The 23,433-nt window shown below is 36.1% G+C and overlaps 1 long non-coding RNA gene across 1 annotated transcript in view; it reads left to right on the top strand.

Moving 5' to 3' along the window:
• LOC122451455 overlaps nucleotides 1-23,297 on the top strand; it is a 28,670-nt gene extending 5,373 nt beyond the window's left edge. Inside the window, exons 2-3 of the long non-coding RNA XR_006272418.1 lie at nucleotides 4,343-4,345; nucleotides 23,253-23,297. This is a non-coding gene — a long non-coding RNA (uncharacterized LOC122451455). The remainder of the gene's footprint in view (nucleotides 1-4,342; nucleotides 4,346-23,252) is intronic.
• The last annotated feature ends 136 nt before the right edge of the window (nucleotides 23,298-23,433 follow it).

Genomic DNA, 23,433 nt, shown 5'->3' with positions numbered 1-23,433 from the left:
TTTGATGATGGGCTTTCTGAATGCTGTGAAGTTATATCTCATTGAAGCTTTGAATCACATTTCTCTAGTAATTAGTAATGTTGATCTTTTTTTATTTATTTTTTTTTTCCTGTGCCACTTGATCATCTATAGGTCTTCTTTGGAGAAATATCCATGTATGTCTTCTGCCCATTTTCTGACTGAGTTTTTTTTTTGGTTTTATGGTATTCAGCCGCAATAACCTCAGTTCAGTCACTCAGGCATGTCCAACTGTTTGTCACTGCATGGCCTGCAGCACTCCAGGCATCGCTGTCCATCACCAACTCCCAGAACCTGCTCAAACTCATGTACATTGAGTCAGTGATGCCATCCAACCATCTCATCCTCTGTTGTCCGCTTCTCCTCCTGCCTTTAATCTTTCCAATCATCAGGGTCTTTTCCAGTGAGTCAGTTCTTCTCATTAGGTGGGCAAAATATTGGAGTTTCAGCGTCAGCATCAGTCCTTCCAATGAACACCCAGGACTGATCTCCTTTAGGATGGACTGATTGGATCTCCTTGCAGTCCAAGGGACTCTCAAGCGTCTTCTCCAACACCACATTTCAAAAGCATTAATTCTTCGGTGCTCAGCTTTCTTTACAGTCCAACTCTCACATCCAGACATGATTACTGGAAAAACCATAGCCTTGACTAGACAGACCTTTGTTGGCAAAGTAATGTCTCTGCTTTTTAATACACTGTCTAGATTGATCATAGCCTTTCTTCCAAGGAGCAAGCGTCTTTTGGTTTCATGGCGGCAGTCACCATCTGCAGTGATTTTGGAGCCCAAGAAAATTAATTATGTCACAATTTCCATTGTTTCCCCATCTCTTTGAAAGAAATGATGGGACTGAATGCCTTGAGTGTACTTTTCTGAATGCTGAGCTTTAAGCCAACTTTTCATTCTACTCTTTCATTTTCATCAAGAGACTCTTTAGTTTCTCTTCACTTTCTGCCATAATGGTGGTGTCATCTGTGTATCTGGGGTTATTGATATTTCTCCTGGCATTCTTGATTTCAGCTTGTGCTGCATACAACCCAGCATTTCACATGATGTACTCTGCATATAAGTTAAATAAGCAGGGTGACAATATACAGCCTTGACGTACTTCTTTCCCAATTTGCAACTTGTCTGTTGTTTCATCTTGGGTTCTAACTGCTGCCTCTTGATCCGAATACAGATTTTTCAGGAAGTATGTCAGGTGGTCTGGTATTCCCATCTCTTGAAGAATTCTCCACAGTTTGTTGTGATCCACACAGTCATTTTGGAGACTAGTCCTTTGTCGGTTGAATCATTTGCAAATACTTTCTCCCATTTTATCTGTTTCTTAGTTTTGTCTATGGTTTACTTTCCTGTGAAATAACTTTTGCGTTTAATTAGATTCCATTTGTTAGTTTGTTGTTGTTGTTGGCTCTTCTTTTTATTTCATTTACCCCAGAAGAGGAAAAAGATGTTTAGATTCATATCAGAAAGTGTTCTTCTTGTGTCTTCCTTTAAAAGTTTTGCATTATTTGGTTTTACATTTAGTTCTTTAGAACATATTGAGTTTATTTTTGTGTGTGATGTTAGGAAATGTTCTAATTTCATTTTTATGTGTATCTGTCCAGTTTTCCCAACACTACTTATTAAAGAGACCCTCTTTCCTGTCCTCTGTGGTTTTGCCCCCCTTGTCATAGAGTTACCCATAGGTTTGTGGTTTTGGGGGAATTTTCTTTCCTGTTCCATTGATCTACATATACAGTTTTTTTTTTTTTTTTTCTCTCTCTCTCTTTTCTTAGAAATCCTGAATCAGTGGAAGCATTGGCATTGCTGTTTATACTAAGGCTCTGGGATTAACACAAAATTTCTTACTGGCACTACTTCTACCATATCTATTGGTCAAGAGCTAATATTTGTAAAATTATAATTAGAACCAGAATTAGAACTATTACAAAAGAAAAATATGTGGATGATTCCACACATTTTAAATGTTTATATAACTTTATTTCACTGGTTAATCATATATGAAAAATCAATTTAGAAACCTAGAAACACTAATTTAAAGAAGGATAGTTTTTCCCTTATTTCTTTTCTCCATTAAGAAGATATCTCTAAGTGAATGGGGTTCTTATTTCTGGGGACATGAATGATAGAGAACTAGTTTCAGTTTTATATCTTAAAAAAAAAAAGAGAGAGAGAACAGCTTGTTTAGTGTGTGTGTTTTAGAAACACAGCCTGGGGCTTCTCCTTAACAGTTAGTAGTTTCAGTGGATCCACATATACAGATTGTAGAAAAATAAATAGATAAACACCATGAAGATTCTTGCCTTGAAAGACATGGAGTTTTTCTATAATAAGTTACTATGCTGCTTTCATTTCCCATTATTATCATTTAAAGCACCAAACACATATTGAGCATCAATATCAGGAACTAGAAAAATAAACCTGAAGGATACTACCAAGGTAAATGGCAATTAGAATATGTAAAGAAACACCATTAACGTTAATGTTTTTCAACAAATATCACTGAACCACTAATGTGACCCTAGAACTATTATAAATTTTCTGGTCCTAAAGACTGTATAGTCCACTATGAGAAAATATGAAAAAAAATTACATGCCCTTTACATATAAATAAGATGGATAATTACAGATAGTAATGTGTAATCTGAAGAAAACAAAGCAGGGTGAAGAAATATAAAGTGATGATTCTGTCGTTACTTATGGCATTATATTAACAGATATGATTTTCAACATCATACATGACCTGTGAGTTACAGCTTAGGGTCATCTCTTCTACTTCTTCTCATCTACCTTTCACTCATCTACAACAACAAAATTCTTTGCTGCTCTTCAAATAAGCACTTTCCTAAGTTGCACTGACTGCCCCTTTTGCCTGTCACTCTCTTTCACCAGATTTAGCTCTCCTTCACCTCTTTCACATCTTGGGTCAAATGTCAGCTTCTCAATGAACTATTACTTACCATCATTGAAATTTAGTTCCTCTTATCCTCCTTACCGTGATCTACTTTTTCTAATTTTTTTTTTTTTGGCATTTTATTTATTTTTTTATTTTTTATTTTTTTTTTTTATTAGTTGGAGGCTAATTATTTCACAACATTTCAGTGGGTTTTGTCATACAATGATATGAATCAGCCATAGATTTACACGTATTCCCCATCCCGATCCCCCCTCCCACCTCCCTCTCCACCCGATTCCTCTGGGTCTTCCCAGTGCACCAGGCCCGAGCACTTGTCTCATGCATCCCACCTGGGCTGGTGATCTGTTTCACCATAGATAGTATACATGCTGTTCTTTTGAAACATCCCACCCTCACCTTCCCCCACAGAGTTCAAAAGTCTGTTCTGTATTTCTGTGTCTCTTTTTCTGTTTTGCATATAGGGTTATCGTAACCATCTTTCTAAATTCCATATATATGTGTTAGTATGCTGTAATGTTCTTTATCTTTCTGGCTTACTTCACTCTGTATAAGGGGCTCCAGTTTCATCCATCTCATTAGGACTGATTCAAATGAATTCTTTTTGTTTGCCGGAAGATTTTTTATTACAGTTTCGATTTCCTTGCTTGTGATGGGTCTGTTAAGATCTTCTATTTCTTCCTGGTTCAATTTTGGAAAGTTATACTTTTCTAAGAATTTGTCCATTTCATCCAAGTTGTCCATTTTATTGGCATAGAGCTGCTGGTAGTAGTCTCTTATGATCCTTTGTATTTCAGTGTTGTCTGTTGTGATCTCTCCATTTTCATTTCTAATTTTGTTAATTTGGTTCTTCTCTCTTTGTTTCTTAATGAGTCTTGCTAATGGTTTGTCAATTTTGTTTATTTTTTCAAAAAACCAGCTTTTAGCTTTGTTGATTTTTGCTATGGTCTCTTTAGTTTCTTTTGCATTTATTTCTGCCCTGATTTTTAAGATTTCTTTCCTTCTGCTAACCCTGGGGTTCTTCATTTCTTCCTTCTCTAATTGCTTTAGGTGTAGAGTTAGGTTATTTATTTGACTTTTTTCTTATTTCTTGATGTAAGCCTGTAATGCTATGAACCTTCCCCTTAGCACTGTTTTTACAGTGTCCCATAGGTTTTGGGTTGTTGTGTTTTCATTTTCATTCATTTCTATACATATTTTGATTTCTTTTTTGATTTCTTCTATGATTTGTTGGTTATTCAGAAGCGTGTTATTTAGCCTCCATATGTTTGAATTTTTAAAAATTTTTTCCCTGTAATTGAGATCTAATCTTACTGCACTGTGGTCAGAAAAGATGACTGGAATGATTTCAATTTTTTTGAATTTTCCAAGACCAGATTTATGGCCCAGGATGTGATCTATTCTGGAGAAGGTTCCGTGTGCATTTGAGAAAAAGGTGAAGTTGATTGTTTTGGGGTGAAATGTCCTATAGATATCAATTAGGTCTAGCTGGTCCATTGTGTCATTTAAGGTTTGTGTTTCCTTGTTAATTTTCTGTTTAGTTGATCTATCCATAGTAAGATACTTTTTCTAATTTTTATATCACTCATCATTGTCTAAGATTCCATTTAATTTATTTATTGTGTTTACTATCTATTTTTATTATCTGGCTATCCTGTTAGAATATAAACTAGACAATGGGAATAATCTATTTTATTCACTGATGTAGCCCAAATATATATTGTGTCTGTCCCATAGTAGGTTTTCAATTAAGTTCAAGAGGTGAAAATGACTATTCAGCAACTATAATAAAGAAGTGAGTTCAAAAAGAGAGGTGAGTGGAACAGAACTCAAAAGACCCAAGGCTAAAGAAACATTACAAAAAAAGGTGATAGCTGTGGTGAAGTTATGGTTTTCTTGATAATTAAATGGGGTACTTCTGTAGAATGAAAGTGCAAAATAGAGAATTCATGAAAAGGTGCTTGAAACAAAGAGTGATGTTATATTTGAAAATGGAACAGCAGATGCACAGAGGACCCACTGGTATACCAATCTGAGAGAATACTATGTAACTGCTTTGTAACAGGAATGGTTATATGTGTCTATTGTATTCAATAGAACACACAGTGTGGCTTGAAAAATTGTGCAACTGGGGAAAGCTGTAGTAAGTGTTTATAGCCCAATTAGACAATTTAAGAAAGTGTGAGAGTGTACCCTCCCCTATTATGAAATGTGTTTGGAGTGGCATTAAGAAACCTGAACAATATTGTGAGAAATTGAAGGTTAACAGTTTTAAGCAGTGTATTCTTATGATAAAATCATACCCACTAGTGGCACTTCATCAATCCATTGATTCACTCATTAATTCATGTAAAATATATAATGAGGACCTGATATTTTACATAAAGGCCATTGTGTGTTAGCCATTGTGGATACAAAAATGAATATCACAAACACTGCACTGACAGAGTTCACATTCACTTGTGGGATTACAAGTATATAGAAAGAGATTCAAGTGAACATAAAGTCATATAAGAATTTCTATGAGAATACAGAAGAAAGAATGATTTGATGTTGTTTTGGAGTATAGTGATAATTGAGTTGAATATTAAAGGTTAAAATCTCACCTTAAGTGGAAAATTGGTGAAGAAAGACTAGCATGTGAAAATGAATTAATATGCATGAGACTGCATGCATATTCTGAGGATAAATAATCCATCATGTAATAGTAACAACATAGAAGATGTTATGGGTTGAATTGTATCTAGGAGAGAGGATATTGTAATCACATAGGTATAAGCCAAATAAGAACTGTCTGACTCTTTGCAACCACATGGGCTGTAGCCTGCCAGGCTCCTATGTCCGTGGAATTCTCTAGGCAAGAATACTGGGGTGGGTTTCCATTCCTTTCCCAAGAGATCTTCCTGACCCAGGGATTGACCCCTGGTCTCCTGCATTGCAGGAAGATTCTCTAACATCTGAGTCACCAGGGAAGCCCAAAATAGGGAACAGTTGTTAGAATGAAAATGTGGAGAATGCTTGTGAAGAGACTAAGGGATAAAATCTATAAGATTTAAAAATTGATTAGCTTTGAAGGTTAGGCAAGAAAATCATGATACAACTTTGGTTCAGGTGACTGGAAGCATGAATAAAGGATAAGGAGCATTGCAGTTTTTGAAAAGGAACAACCATGGTCTGAGGTAGGAGGAGGAAGTGAATTTTACCAAATGTTGAGATCAGTGTACATACATGAAGTTCCCCAGCTTACAGTTGGGCCTGTGAGTATTCTCTGGTGAGTTTTGAACTAGATGAAATAGGAGACTATTAAAATGTTGTGTGTTATGAAGTATCAAAGACAAAGGACATAGACCAAAATTGGTGGGGAGGGGAGCAGGGGTATGAGGGGAGGATTAGTTCTGAGATTCTTGAAGTAATTCCAACATGAGGTCATGAGCTTCAGATAACTTTAAAAAATAGTAATGAATTATTGCCATGAAATAAGAAGTCTTGGCATTTTTTTTCCTGTCTTTTTTAAAGAAAATCCTAGGTATTCTAAAAACAGGATAGAAAAATGACTACTTAGTAGATCTCATCTGGCCATGCCTTCTAAACAGTAGGTTTTGTTTATATTCCTGAAGGAAGTTTATAAATAAATATAAAAACAGCAAGTGGATTTAATTTCCATATTTCCTTCTAATGCAAAAGAGTATGAATCCTAAAAATGTTAGCAACACACACAAATATAAAATAGCTGTCTAAAACATCCTAAATTATGCAGAGTGAAATGTAAAATGAAAAAGACTTGACCCATACCACTTACTGTTTCAAATGTGATATTTTTAGCAGACAAAAATAATGCACTGTGATGCTTCAATATAAGTACTATATTTGCATACTTCCCTGCAAAAAGCAAAGGAGAAGCTAAACCAAACCCAATAAATATTTTGTGGAATTTATGTGTAAAATAGTATTTATTTATCATACTTGTCACTGGTACTGAATTTTCAGTGTAGTTGAAAGAATTTACTAAAAACAAAAATGAAAACAAAACAAAATAAAAAATGAAAACCAAGTATAAAAGAGTAAATAATAGTTAAAAAAAAAGAGAAAGAGGGAGAAACTTGGCAGTTGGAGTCAGAAGACCTTGATTCAAAACCCACAATCACCAACTACCAGCAGTGTGATTTTATGAAACATATATCACTGAGTTTTCTCAAGGATGGAAGGTAAGCTGGAGATAGTGTACATGCATGCTCAGTAATGTCTATTTTTTTGCTCCATGGACAGTGTAGACTGCCAGGCTCCTCTGTCCATGGGATTATCCTGGCAAGAATACTGGACTGGGTTGCCATTTCCTTCTCCAAGAGATCTTTTTGACCAAGGGATCCAACCCGTGCCTCCTGCAGATCCTGTATTGGCAGGTGGATTCTTTACCACTGAGCTACCCAAAGCTGGAGATATTGACTTCACAAAGGTAGACTGTAAAGGATAAAAAATAAATTAAACAAATGTGGTGATTGATTCTAATACTTATTCATATCTGCTTGTGCCCGTGTTTATTGTACGCTAAACAGGTTCAGGATTGATCCTCATGGCTTACTTTAGCCAACAGATTTTTTTTTTTTTCTTTAGCAAGTGTAACATTAGCACAAACTGAGAAATCACTTCCATAACGTTGTTTCCATTCTTGGACTCACACCACACTAAGGAAAACATGTATAGACTAAACAGGAAAGTTTGAAAGACATATGGAAACAAACCAACAGCCAACAACTAACCAAATGTAACAAAACTTCACCAGTATCATCAGGGCCACCTTAAAAATGCACAGATGCCTACAGGTATATGAAAATGTTCCCTGAAACTAGAGACACTTCCAACCCACAAACATGTACTCATGAAATAATAGCAGGTGGTGATTTATTTTAGCAGTGATGACATCCTTCCTTTGTAGGGAAGATAAGATTCAGGAAGAACAGCAGAAATGATGGCTGTAATGAGGCAAAAGTGAGGGAGAAATCTTGGCCACATATAAGACAGAGCATACAGTGAAATGAAAACCTAGGAAACCTATTCTGCGGCATACATAGTTGCTTTGGAAAAGAAATAACTATGTGTTTGTGAATGACAACCAACCACACTAGCAGAGCAGAGGAAACCCAGGTCTAAATATCACAAAGGATGGCCTTCAAATGCATTGTTTATAAATAAGCTCATCTTATATTTTTTGTAGTACTTAGATAAGTAATCATAGGAGTAGCATATATTTGTAGTTTTTTTTGTGTGTTTTTTTTTTAAAGCTCCCATTAAGAAAAAATATATGCTTTATACACTGAAACAACTGGATAATACACTTCTTATAAGCCAGAACATAAAATTGCATTTTATCAATGTAATGTATTTTATATATGTCCAGGATGTTTAAAAACTTGTCAGGCTAAAATTCTAAACATCCTTGTTACTTAAGAATGAAAAATAAATATATTTTCTTGTACAAAATGACAGAGTTTATGAGTTAGAGATTATCTCTGAAAGAATTTATAAACTATATTTTTAATATGTAATTCTGAATACAGAAGATTAAAAAGAAATGCCAAGTAATTATTTTTCACAATTAGTCTCATACAAATAAATTGGCAAATGTGACAAAAATGTTTGCAACTTAAAGTAAGCACTGGACATGAATGATCCAAAATACAAATCAACTTGATATTAAAATAGAACACATCCAAAATGTCAGAAAATAATGTAGAACATGTAAAACAGGGGGTGATAATTGAAATTATAACCTTTTCTTTCATTCATTATAAAGGCAAAAGGAGATTATTCAAAAAAGAAAAACTGAAAAAAAAAAAAAAAAACAAGAAAAAGTGTGACAACTAAAAATCACAATATAAGGGACTTCTCTGGTGGTCCAAGGTTAAGATTTTTGCCTTCCAATGCAGGGGGTGTAGGTTTGATCCCTGGTCAGAGAACTAAGATCCCACCTTAGCTGTGGCCAAAAACCCAAAATTTAAAAGAGAAACAATTTTGCAGTGAATTCAATGAAGAACAAAAATATCAGAATGTTAGATAATAGCAAAAAAATCAGTAATCACTATATATATGGATATATATATGATTATATATATAAATATGCACACAGATAATTATATATATATGTATGTGTGTGTGTGTGTGTGTATATATATATATATATATATATGAACATGTATATATATTGCTGTTGTTCAGTCACTCAGTTATGCTGACTTGTTGCGACCAACATGGACTGTGACTCGCCAGGATTCCCTGTCCTTCACCATCTCCTGGAGCTTGCTCAAACTCATGTCCATTGAGTCAGTGATGCCATCCAACCACCCTGTCCTCTGTTGCCTCTGTCTCCTGTCTTCAATCTTTCCCAGAATCAGGGCCTTCTCTAATGATTTGGCTCTTCATATCAGGTGGCCAAAGAAGCAGAGATTCAGCTTCAGCATCAGTCCTTCCAAAGAATATTTAGGATTGATTTCCTTTAGGATGCACTGGTTTGATCTCCTTGCAGTCCAAGGGACTCTCAAGAGTCTTCTCCAACACCACAGTTCAAAAGCATCAATTCTTCAGCTCTCAGTCTTTATGGTCCAACTCACATCCACGTATGACCACTGGAAAAACCATAGCTTTGACTATATGGACCTTTGTTTGCAGAGTAATGTCTCTGCTTTTTAGTATGCTGTTTAGGTTGGTCATAGCTTTTCTTCTAAGAGCAAGTGTCTTTTAACTGCATGCCTGCACTCACCATCTGCACTGATCTTGGAGCCCAGAAAATAAAGTCTATCACTGTTTCCTTTGTTTCCCCGTGGGACCAGATGCCATGATCTTAGTTTTCTGAAGGTTGAGTTTTAAGCCAGCTTTTTCACTCTCCTCTTTCACTTTCAAGAGCCTCTTTGGTTCTTCTTTGCTTTCTGCCATAAGGGTGGTATCATCTGCATATCTGAGATTATTGATATTTCTCCCGGCAATCTTGATTCCATCTTGTGCTTCATCTAGCCCGGCATTTCGCATGATGTACTGTGCATATAAGTTAAATAATCAGATTGACAATATAGAGCCTTGCTGTGCTCCTTTCCCCATTTGTAACCAGTCGTTGTCCCATGTCCAGTACTAACTGTTGCTCCTTGACCTGCACAGAGGTTCAATCCCTGGCTTAGAAAGATCCCCTGGAGAAGAGCATGGCAACCCACTCCAGTGTTCTTGCTTGAGAAATCCCAAGGACAGAAGAGCCTGGTGGGCTACAGTCCATGAGTCACAGAGTCAGACCCTACTGAGAGACTAAGCACAGCACATGTGGATGTGAATATGGATATATATGAGCATATCACACACTGAAGATGGGCATAAAACAACCACCTCCAACATTTAGAGTTTGACCATAAAATGCACACTAGGAAAACACTGATATTAACCAAGGAAAACTGGTATGCAATACTAATAAAACCTTAAGTGCATTACTAATAAGTATTAAGTATCCTTTTTGAAAACAAATTGATACTCACTGTAAACATATAGCAGCTCAGATCGAGTCTTTATCTAACAGTTGTTGAAATTCAAAATTAAAATGCAAGAAAATTATATTGATGAATCTGTAATCAGAGAGAAACATTAATATCCTTCTCTCAGAAATTGACATATATTTTTGATAGCAAACAATAGTTTGACTTTATAAGAATATATAGTCTTATGTTCATCGATTAGAGAACATCTCTATCTACATCTCCATCTGTCTATCTATCTGGGAGATTCCATTCCCCTCAAGCACAAATTGACAAACCCAATTAAATAAATAAATAATACCTTAAAGAGATAATTAATGTATCAAGATTGATTCAAGAAGAAAGTGAAATCAGGATAAGCTTATAGTCATTAATAATTGGATACATTAATATTTACCACCATTTTACTCTCCACACAAAGAGGCATCAGGTATAGATTATTTTACAGACATTTTTACCCAAACTTCAAGAATCTGATAATCTTCATTGAACACAATTGTCTTGAAGAATAAAAATGAAGAAATAATACTTTATAGAAGCTACTTTGTACAGACCAATTTATAAAATTTCTACTATGATACTTTGTTCATTTTTTAAACACTAAGACTTATCTAACTAGTGTAATCTGACATGAAAAGTGGATATGAAAAATAGAAGAAAATATTATTGACAAATTTCTATTACACATGAGATTCAAATACCCTACACAAAAGTTTATCTAACTAAATCACAAAAATGTAAAAGTTATTCTAGGAATACAATAATATGTTATTTCTATGATAGTTCTTAGGATCTTGACCATAATCTATTATATGAATAAGAAAGAAATACAAATAGACATATTAGTTTTATAATAGCTCCATCAATCATACAATAAGCTAAAGATTGTTCTCTTGAATTTCGGGATATATTAGAAAGTATCAGGACTCAATTTCTGCACTCTAGTCACATGCAATCATTTAGTTTCTCTCTCTTCTTTCTTCCTTTCCTTTTAATTTCCTCCTATATTAGAAACTGTTTGTGCTCAACACAATCTACGTGATGCTGTTATTGCTAGTTTTTCACATTCCCTTCGTGTCCTTGCTCTAGGAGTGGGTCTCTGTCTAATTCTTGTAGTGAAAGTGAGTACAAGTGATAGAGTGATAGCTTTCATTGAAAGTAAGGGTATCTGGTAAGCTTTTCCCAAATTTTCTTCCTCCATCTGCTGATTAAATTTTCTTGAAGTTAGAAGGTAGTGAAACCTCTCAGATAAGAAGAGAATAATAGAATGGGCTCATTAATCCAAAGTTAATGTTCTAAACCAATTTTACAAAAGTTCTACATAAGATTTTACTGAGGGCTGCTTAAGTTTGCTATGAACCATTTTTTCCCCATATGACTTTCTTTCCTTGCATATACTTCCTTTAGTAATTCTGCCAAAATTAAAAACAAAGTCTCTATAAAAGACAGAAAAGGATTTTAATTTTCTAAATTCTTGATCATCAAATTATCAACAAAACTGCATCCTAGATCCTACAATCTTAACGTAAGGCTTGTAAGGTGAATGAGTGTATGCACAAGCCCAAATATCTGGGGAAAAAGCATAAGAAGGGAGGATTGAGATTCTTATACATATATAATATTTGGATTTAGCTAATATGGCACTGATATATATATATATCACTATATATATAATTGCTTAGTTGAATTTAAAGGGAGAGTAAGACCCTGCATTAAAATGCAGGTAGGCTACAATTGGGGTACAGAGTTTAAGTAAAGCTCATGAATTTAAGGCAATATTTTATAAATACATACATAAAATTTCATTAAAAAAAAGCAGTCTATCCTAAAGGAAATCAACCCTGAATATACATTAAAAGAACTGATGCTAAAGCTGAAGCTCTAATACTTTGGGCACCTGATGCAAAGAGCCAACTGATTGGAAAATACACTGATGTTGGGAAAAATTGAAGGTCAAAGGAGAAGAGGGCAGCAGAAGATTAGATGGTTGGATAGCATCATTGACTCAGTGGTCATGAATTTAAGTAAACTCTGGGTGAAGGACAAGGAAGCCTGGCATGCTGCAATCCAATGAGGTCACAGTCAGGCACAGTTTTGCAACTGAACAACAGAAACATAAAACTTCATGTTGCATCTTTTGAGAATACAAGAGAAATCTAAAAATATTCCTTAAGGCTAAAACAGATACCCAATGATATCATTCATACATGCAATGTAAAAAAAAAAAAAAAAGCATATAAACAACAAAAACAAAAAAATCAAACCAAACAAAAAAGAACACATAGAGAACAGAGCATTGGTTACTAGAGGGGAAGGAAAGGTGTAGGGGGAGGAATGGGTAAAGGAGGTCAACTGTATAATGATGGGTGGAAATTCAATTTTTGGTGGCAAGCATGTTGTAATGTATACAGAAATAGAAATATAATGTTGTACACATGTTGTATATAATGTCAGAAAGCAACATTACTTCAATTAAACAAACAAACAAAAAAAAACACTGATTTCCTGCAACATGAATGCCAATTCAAATAATCACTGGATTGAAACTGTCCCCCAAAACAATGCAATTGTCAAAATTATAGGTAATGAGAAAATAATATAGGTGATTTTAATAATATCTTAGATAATAAATGACAGTATAATCTGCATAAATAGATAACTGAGAGCAACAGTCTTTATCTGTACATACCATCAAAAAATACTTCAGGGAAGAACTAATGTAATAGCTAAGGCAATTATTAATAACTATGTTTTAAAAGATGATACAACAAACAGCAAACAGTGGGAAATTCTTAAAGAGGTTGGAATAACAGACTACCTTACCTGCCTCCTGGGAAATCTGTATGCAGGTCAAGAAGCAACAGTTTTAACTGGACATGGAAAAACAGACTGGCTCCAAATTGGGAAAGGAGGATGTCAAGGCTGTATATTGTCACCCTGCTTATTTAACTTATATGCAGAGTACATCACATGAAATACCAGGCTGGATGAAGCACAAGCTGGAATCAAGATTGCCGGGAGAAATATCAATAACCTCAGATATGCAGATGACACCACTCTTATGGCAGAAAGCAAAGAAGAACCAAAAAGCCTCTTGATGAAATTGAAAGAGGAGAGTGGGGGCGGGGGGGGAGGGCTTAAAATTCAGCATTCAAGAAACAAAGATCATGGCATCCAGTCCCATCACTTCATGGCAAATAGAAGGGGACACGACAGAAACTGTGACAGATTTTATTTTTTTGGGCTCCAAAATCACTGAGAAGATGACCACAGCCATGAAATTAAAAGACGCTTGCTCCTTGGAAGAAAAGCTATAACCAACCTAGACAGCATATTAAAAAGCAGAAGCATTATTTTTCAGACAAAGGTTTGTCAAGTCAAAACTAGGGTTTTTCCAGTAGTCATGGGTGGATGTGAGAGTCGGACATTAAGAAAGAGTGCAAAAGAATTGATGCTTTAAAACTGTTATTGGAGAAGACTCTTGAGAGTCCCTTGGACTGCAAGGAGATCCAACTGGTCAATCCTAAAGAAAATCAGTGTGAATAGTCACTGGAAGGACTGATGCTAAAGTTGAAGCTCCAATACTTTGGCCACCAAAGATGGGAAGAACCGACTCACAGAAAAAGACCCTGATGCTGGGAAAGACTGATGGCATTAGGAGAAGGGAATGACAGATGGTTGGATAGCATCATGGACTCCATGGATATGAGCTTGAGCAAGCTCCAGGAGTTGGTGGTGGACAGGGAAACCTGGTGTGCTGCAGTCCATGGGATCCCAAAGAGTTGGACACGACTGAGTGACTGAACTGAACAGATTGATACCATTTGCTATCGGCTTGGAATGGAGTTGAATTATGGCATATGAATGTTGTAAAGATCAGAAGCTGAATCAACAAATTCTAGAGGGTTCTGAGAAATAAAGTTTTATCATGATGGGTAAATTTATCTAATATGTTATTAAAATTAGAGCTTTCCATACAGGAAAAAAATTAAAATATTGAGAGAATAAATTAAGGAAAATTCTTTTCAATGTAGACCATTGTTTTTTTCTCCTTAAGCTAGCAAAACACTATTAATCAACTATACTCCAGTAAAAAATAAAAATTGAAATAATATTTATTGAAGTTTATTTTGATATCATCTCTCATTTTAAAGTTATCAAAATTCTATAGAAAAATCATTTAATTTGCTATTTTCATAACTGAAATTGTATTCAGGGAAGTTAAGTCTTTGTTAAAGATACCTTAAAACATGTGACTGAATTAAGAACTGAGTCTACAAATCCAGTGCACTTTCCATGACATCCTGCTACCATTAAGATTAGAAGAGAACTTCACACCAATGTTCCTTAAAAAAAAAAAAAAAAAAAACTTTGAATTACCGGAAGACTGAGGAAGTCCAGAAATGTTATTCTGTAATGAATTCTTATTCTATAATGGCGTTTTTAGGAACTGAATCATGAGTATTTTATGGCTGTAATTTTTTAATCTTTTTCTTTATAAAAACTCTCCAAGCAAACATCAGTCTCTATGATAAGAGACATCAAGGAGAAGGATTTTTTCCCCCTACACTTAGGTCAGAATTTTAAGATGCATATATGATGCTAAGGGTTGGAAGTGCCAGAGAGAATTACAAAGAGCAGTCGCATTCAGAAACAAAGTTAGAGACACATGAGCAGTCTTTACTCCATCTGGAAGTTTCCTTAGGGAATTCTCCTCCCCAAAGTTTAAAAAAAAAAAAAAGGCACTATTTTAAAGATAAAGCCTTTTTCACCTAGACTGTTCCAATTCTAGACTTTAGATTGTCTGTATCTCTCTACTCCCTTCCATAGCTTTCTTATTAATAAAGGGAATCCCTGTAAAATTATGATAGGTTTTCTAATTTCATCAAATTAGCAAGGGCAAAAAAGGATATATAGGACATAAGGAAGAGATAAAATTTAGTATCTAAAATTTAATTATTTGGAAATTTAATCAAAGAGTTCCATAGCATTCAAATTACATTATACTTCTAATATGAATTCTATTACTATAAAGTGTACTTTAGCAGTCATATTTAAGCATTTTGAGTGAAAATAAGAGTGATGTCAATTAATTAAATATGAGCTTTTGCTTAAATGAATTTTTTAAATGGTACTTAGCATTGTTTCTATAAAGACCTACATTCAAATAACTAAAATGAACAAGAGATGAGTCTTCAGTGTACTTAAGAATTAATAACATCTCATAAATAACTAATAAATGGTGAGGAAAAACTACAGAAAGCTCACCCATGTAACGATACACGTGATAGCACTAGATGATATCTGAGGGTCATCAGTTTAGTGTTTTTCTCTTGATTTCCCTACCTATTAACCATTCACATTTATATCACTACGTGTGTGCATGCGTATTAAGTTGCTTCAGTTATATCTGACTCTTTGCAACCCTACGGACTGTAACCTGCCCCAGGCTCCTCTGTCCATGCAATTTTCTAGTCAAGAATACTGGAGTGGGCTGTCATTTCTTCCTCCAGGTCACAGAATGATAGGCAGAAATAAAAATTTTTAAAAATTATATGTAGAAAGCACAAAAATCACACATGAAAGAGCTAAATGTAACATGTATGTGTCATGAATTCAAAATTTGACTTTCATTTTTACTAGAAAGTAACTTCATAAAGTTTCATTAAATTTTAATTTTAGTTTTTGGTTTATTTGTTTTAATACATTGCTCCTAGGAACATCATGATATAATAGAAAGGAATATGAACTTTGGAATCACAAAGCGGTTTTGGAAACTGACCTTACCTCTAACAAAGTATGTGACTTTGGACAAGTATCTCACGTTCCTAGGGTTTTAATGCTTTAATCATCAAATGGGGATGGTAAGCCAATATTTATCAGATTGAGAATTAAAATATAATGTGCTATTTTGTCAAAAGTTTTCACTTTTGTCTTCAGTTCAAAGGATTTGTTAACAAAATAAGGCACTCATTCTATACAAATAAATAATACCAATAGAACCCCCAGGGAATCTGATTTTGTTGGCCAGTGGAATTTGATTACAGAACTTCCACAGGACTAGGGAAACAGACTCTTGGAGGGCACAGACAAAACTTTATGTGCACCAGGACCCAGGAGAAAGGAGCAATGACCCCACAAGAGACTGAGCCAGAGTTGCCTGTGAGTATCCAGGTGTCTCCAGCAGAGGCGTGGGCCAACAGTGACTTTCCACAGGGTCAGGGGCACTGACTACAGCAGTCCTGGATCAAGTCTTTTTGAAGGAGGTCACCATTACTGCCACTACCCCTACCATATGTTGACCTCAGGCCAAATAACAGGGAGGGAACACAGCCTCACCCTTCAACAGAAAAGTGGAGTTAAAGATTTACTGAACATGAATATGCCATCAGAGAAACATCCAGATTGCCCTACAGCCAATCCTACCCGTCAGGAAGCTTCCATAAGCTTCATATCCTTATTGATCAGATGGCAATTAGAATGAAAGCCACAATCATAGAAAACTAACCAAACTGATCACATGGATCACAGCCTTGTCTAACTCAATGAAACTATGAGCCATGATGTGTTCAGTTCAGTTGAGTCATTCAGTCATGTCTGAGTCCATGTGACTCCCTGGACTGCAGCACACCAGGCTTCCCTGTCCATCACCAACTCCTAGAACTTGCTAAAATTCATTTCCATTGAGTCAGTGATGCCATTCAAACATTCATCCTCCATTGTCCCCTTCTCCTCCTGCCTTCAAACTTCCCCAGCATCAGGGTCTTTTGCAAAGAGTCAGTTCTTCTCATCAGGTGGCCAAAGTATGGGGCCTTCACACAAGGACAGGTCATGGTGCACAGTTCTGAAAAAAACATGGTCCACTGGAGAAGGGAATGGCAAACCACTTCAGGATTCTTGTCTTGTGAACCCCATAAGCAGTATGAAAAGGAAAAAGAAAAAAATGATATGGCACTGAAAGATGAGCTCCCTTGGTCTGTAGATGCCCAATAAGCTAGAGAACTAGCTCCAGAAAGGATGAAGAAGCAGAGCCAAAGCAAAAACAATGTCCACCTGTGAATATGACTGGTGATGAATGTAAAATCTGATACTGTAAAGAACAATATTGCATAGTAAACTGGAATGCTAAGTCCATGAATCAAGGTGAATTGGAAGTGGTCAAACAGGAGATGGCAATAGAGAACATTGACATTTTAGGAATCCATGAATTAAAATGGACTGGAATTGGTGAATTTAATACAGATGACCATTATGTCATGTGTGGGAAAGAATAGCTTAGAAGAAAAGGAGTAGCCCTCATAGTCAAGGAGGCTGAAATGCAGTGAAAGTGAAAGTTGCTCAGTCATGTCAGACTTTTTGCAACCCCATGGACTATATAGTCAATGGAATTCTCCAGGCCAGATTACTGGAGTGGGTAGCTGTTCCCTTATCCAGAGGATCTTCCCAAATGAAGTGCAGTACTTGGGTTCAATCTCAAAAATGACATAATGATCTCTGTTTGATTCCAAGGAAAGCAATTCGATATCACAGTAATCCAAGTCTATGGCCCAACCACTAATATTGAAGAAGCTGAGGTTCAACAGTTCTATGAAGACCTAGAAGACCTTCTAGAACTAACATGAAAAAGAGATGACCATTTCATTATAGGGAAGTGGAATGCAAAAGTAGGAAGTCAAGAGATACCTGGAATAACAGGTAAGTTTTGCCTTTGAGTACAAAATGAAGCAGGGCAAAAGCTAATAGAGTTTTGCCAAGAGAATGCACTGGTCATAGCGAATGCCTTCTTACAACACAACAGAATGGAAGACTCTACACATTGGCATCACCAGAAGGTCAATACCAAAATCAGAGTGATCATATTCTTTGGAGCCAAAACTGGAGAAGTTATATATAGTCAGCAAAAACAAGACTGGGAGCTGACTGTAGCTCAGGTCATGAACTCCTTACTGCTAAACTCAGACTTAAATTGAAGAAAGTAGACAAAACGGCTAGACTATTCAGGAAAGACCTTAATGAAATTCCTTATGATTATACAGAAGAAGTGACAAATAGATTGAAGGGATTATATTTGATAGACAGAGTGCCTGAAGAATTATGGACAGAGGTTCATGACATTGTACAGGAGGTGGTGTTCAAAACTATCCCCAAGAAAAAGAAATCATAAAGGCAAAACTGTTGTCTAAGGAGGCCTTACAAAAAGCTGAGAAATGAGGAGAAGTGGAAGGCAAAGGAACAAAGTAAAGATATACCCATCTGAAAGGAGAGTTCCAAGGAATAGCAAGGAGAGATAAGAAAGCCTTCCAATATTTCTTCCTTCAGAGAAATAGAAGAAAACAAAATAATGAGAAAGACTAGAGATTTCTTCAAGAAAATTTGGGACACCAAGGGAACATTTCATACAGCGATGGGCATATTAAATGACAAAAATGATATGGACTTAACAGAAGCAGAAGATATTAGGAAGAGGTGGCAAGAATACAGAGAAGAACTATACAAAAAAATATCTTAACGACCCAGATAACCACAATGGTGTCATCTACATATGTGTGACCTACAGCCAGACATCCTGGAATGCAAAGTCAAAGCGACCTTAGGAAGCATCACTCCAAACAAATCTACAAACAATCTACACACATCTACATGGTGTGACCTACAGCCAGACATCTTGGAATGCGAAGTCAAAGAGACCTTAGGAAGCATCACTCCAAACAAAACTAGTGGAGCTGATGGACGTCAAGCTGAGCTATTCCAAATCTTCAAAGAAGATGCTCTTTAAATGCTGCACTAAATCAGTTCAGTTCAGTCGTTCAGTCATGCCCAATGTTTTCCAACCCCATGGACTGCAGCACACCAGGCTTTCCTTTTCATCACAAATTTTTGGAGCCTATTCAAACTCATGTCCATCAAGTCAGTAATGCCATCAAAAATCTCATCCTTTGTTGTTCCCTTCTCCTCCTGCCTTCAATTTTTCCCAGCATCAGAGTCTTTTCCAATGAGTCATTTCTTTGCATCAGTGGCCAAAGTACTGGAATTTCAGCTTCAGCATCAGTTCTTCCTGAATGAATATTCAGGGCTGATTTCCTTTATGACTGACAGGTTTCATCTCCTTGCAGTCCAAGGGACTCTCAAGAGTCTTCTCCAACACCACAGTTTAAAAGCATCAATTCTTTGGTGCTCAACCTTCTTTATAGTTCAAATCTCACATCCATATATGACTACTGGAAAAACCATAGCTTTGACTATATGAACCTTTGTTGGCAAAGTACTGTCTTTGCTTTTTATCATGGTGTGTATGTTGGTCATAGCTTTTCTTCCAAGGAGCCTTTTAATTTCATGGCTGCAGTAACAATCTGCAGTGATTTTGGAGCCCCAAAAGATAAAGTGTCTCATGGTTTCCATTGTTTCTCCATCTGTTTGCCATGAAGTGATGGGACTGGATGCTATGATCTTATTTTTCTGAATGTTGCAGCTTAAGCCAACTTTTCCACTCTCCTCTTTCACTTTCATCAGGAAGTTCTTTATTTCTTCACTTTCTGCCGTAAGAGTGGTGTCATTTCCATATCTGAGATTATTGATATTTCTCCTGGCATTCTTGATTTCAGCTTGTGTTTCATCCCACACTCCATTTCACATGATGTACTCTGCATAGAAGTTAAATAAGCAGGGTGACCATGTATAGCCTTGATGTACTCCTTTCCCAATTTGGAACCAGTTTGTTGCTCCATGTCCAGTTCTAACTGTCGCTTCTTAACCTGCATACAGCTTTCTCAGGAGGCAGGTAAGGTGGTCTGGCAATCCCATCTCTTGAAGAATTTTCCAGTCTGTTGTGATCCTCACAGTCAAAGGCTATTATGTAGTCAATAAAGCAGAAGTAGATGTTTTTCTGGAACTCTCTTGCTTTTTCCTTGATCCAATGGATGTTGGCAATATAATCTCTGATCCCTCTAACTTCTAAATCCAGCTTGAAAATCTGGAACTTCATAGTTCACATACTGTTAAAACCAAGCTATGAGAATTTTGAGCATTACTTTGCTAATATGTGAGATGAGGGCAATTGTGTGATAGTTTGAACATTGCTTGGCATTGCCTTCCTTTGAGATTGGAATAAAAACTGTTCTTTTCCAGTCCTGTGACCACTGCTGAGTTTTTGAAATCTGACATAGTGAGTGCAGTACTTTAACAGCATCATCTTTTAGGACTTGAAATAGTTCAGCTGGAATTCCATCACCTCCACTAGATTTATTCAGAGTGATGCTTCCTAAGACTTACTTGATTCCACAATGTCTGCCTCTAGGTAAGTGAACACACCACCATGGTTATCTGGGTCATGAAGATCTTTTTTATGCACTTATTCTGGTTATTCTTGTCACCTCTTCTTGAGATGTTTGTATGGTATCAGTGACTCAATGCACATGAGTTTAAGCAAGCCCTGGAAGTGAGTGATGGACAGGGGACCTTACGTTCTGCAGTCCATGGGGTCACAAAATATTGGACGTGGCTGAGTGACTAAACTGAACTGACCTTAATTATCTAGCTTAGTTTCAATATACTAACATTAGAGAAATAGAAGCAGTAGGATAATTTGCCAAATTGAGTTTTGACCAACATCAAGACTTAAACAGTGCTTGGAAGTCCCATGTCACAGGGCCATCTGGATTCCGAGTTGGGAAAAACTCCCAGGCAGCAGGTCATCTCTGTGGGTGAACTTCAAAGATTTTTTTTTTTTTTTTTGTCATGTAAAACTTGGAATGTTGTTTAACCCTGGGGCTTGATTTGGCCAGGACCCTCCAAGGTGGACTCAACAATTTCTCAAGGATTTAACCCCCTTTTCCACTATCTTATCTATGGTGCTTTCCAGGTCTTTGTACTCAGGCAGGCAGTCACTCACTGTCAGAACAGTGTCCAAGCAAGTAGAAAACCATGGTCATAGGCTTGCTTTGCTTTTTCTCTGAAGCCTTAAACAAAGGACTAATGTTAATTTCCCTAACATGTGGCTTGGTCCTTGGGCACCTTATGAATTAGGTTTATGCTAGCCAATCAATATCAAAAAAAGAAAAAGAAAAAAAAAAAAAAGCAGAAGAGCTAAATAGATATTTTTCAAAAGAGGAAATGTACATGGCCAAGAACACATGAAAATATGCTCAACATCTCTAATTATCAGGAAATGCAAATCAAAACCATGTGATATCCCCCTCACACCTGTCAGAAAGTGATCATTAAAAACCCTACAAGTAACAAATGTTGGAAAATGTATGAAGAAAAATGTACCCTTGTACACTGTTGGTGGTAATCTAAATTGGTTTAGCCATTGTGGAAAACCATAGGAGGATTTCTCAAAAAAAGAATTACTATATGACCCAGCAATTCCACTCCTGAGTATATACATGAAGAATAAAACACTAAATTGAAAAGATATATGCACCTTGATGGGATCTAGCCATGACACTATTGGTAAAGAACCCACTTGCCAGTGCAGGAGACATGAGAGAAATGGGTTCAAACCCTGGGCCAGGAAGATCCGCTGGAGAAGGGCATGGCAACCCACTCCAGTATTCGTGCCTGGAGAATCCCATGGACAGAGGAACCTGGCAGCCTACAGTTCATCAGGTTGCAAAGAGTCATACATGGCTGAAGCAACTTAGCACAGCACAGCACAGCATGCACCTCAATGTTTGTAGCAGCCTTATTTGAAACTGCCAAGATATGGAAACAACCTAAGTGTCCATAAATAGATAAATGAATAAAGAAAGAAGATGAGGTACATATATGTATATATATGGAATGTTGTTCAGACATAAAAATGGATGAAATTTTGTCATTCGCAACAATAGACTCAGAAGGCATTATGGTGAAATGCTTTCACCATAAGGTGAAATAAGTTAAACAGAGAGATAAACACTATGATATTAATAATATGTGGATGGAATGTAAAAAACACAAGAGAGTACTGAATATAAAATAAAAGAAGCACGACAAAACCCACTGAAATGTTGTGAAGTAATTAGCCTCCAACTAATAAAAAATTAAAAAAATAAAAATAAAAGAAGCAGACTCACAGATTCGGAGAAAAAAACCAGTGGTTAGTGGTAGAGAGGGAATAGAGCATATAGGAGTGAAGTAGCAGGTGGTACAAATTATTTGGCATAAGATAGATTTAAGGTTGTGTTGTATAACATAGGGGATATAGCCAATACTGAATAATAATTAAAAATGGAAAGTAACATTTAAAAAATTAAAATTAAACACTGCTATATATTAATTCATTTATTTCATGTTTTATAGTCATGGGCTAATGTCTAATTGTCATTGTATATCTAATTCTCCCTTTATGAGACATAATTCAGCAATATTTACAGATGTGTATGCAACTGTTTGTTACTACAATTAACACTGATCCACACATTACTGCATGACTGAAACAACAACAAAAAAAGAAAAAAAGAGAGAAAATAGCTACTTATGATTAAAAGAACATTGCCTTTAAAAAACAATTTTTGTCTATACAAATTTGGTATAAATGGCTGCCATTTCGTTTGACAAAATGATATCAATCTGTCATTTTAATTTTGATGCTTTTCATCATAAAATGTGACATATTTTGCTTTTCTGAATGGAGACGTTTTAGATTAGGTAAGTCAGATATATAAAGAACTCTATCTAGAGATACAGACCAAAAATATCTATAGGATTTTTTAATATTTTTATCCAGGTGTATCTAATATTTTCCAACTCTACATCTTTAAATGGCTGTAGTAATAATGTATATGCTTTTACTAGACTAGATAGCTGCAGGTATATCCCTCACTTCAGTTCAGTTCAGTTCAGTCGCTCAGTCCTGTCTGACTCTTTGCGACCCCATGAATCGCAGAACGCCAGGACTCCCTGTCCATCACCAACTCCCGGAGTTTACTCAAACTCATGTCCATCGAGTCAGCTATTCCATCCAGACATCTCATCCTCTGTTGTCCCCTTCTCCTCCTGCCCCCAATCT

Source organism: Cervus canadensis, chromosome 1 (assembly GCF_019320065.1).
Source record: "Cervus canadensis isolate Bull #8, Minnesota chromosome 1, ASM1932006v1, whole genome shotgun sequence".
In the NCBI taxonomy this organism is placed as follows: domain Eukaryota; kingdom Metazoa; phylum Chordata; class Mammalia; order Artiodactyla; family Cervidae; genus Cervus; species Cervus canadensis.
This window is presented reverse-complemented; position numbering and strand designations above follow the sequence as displayed.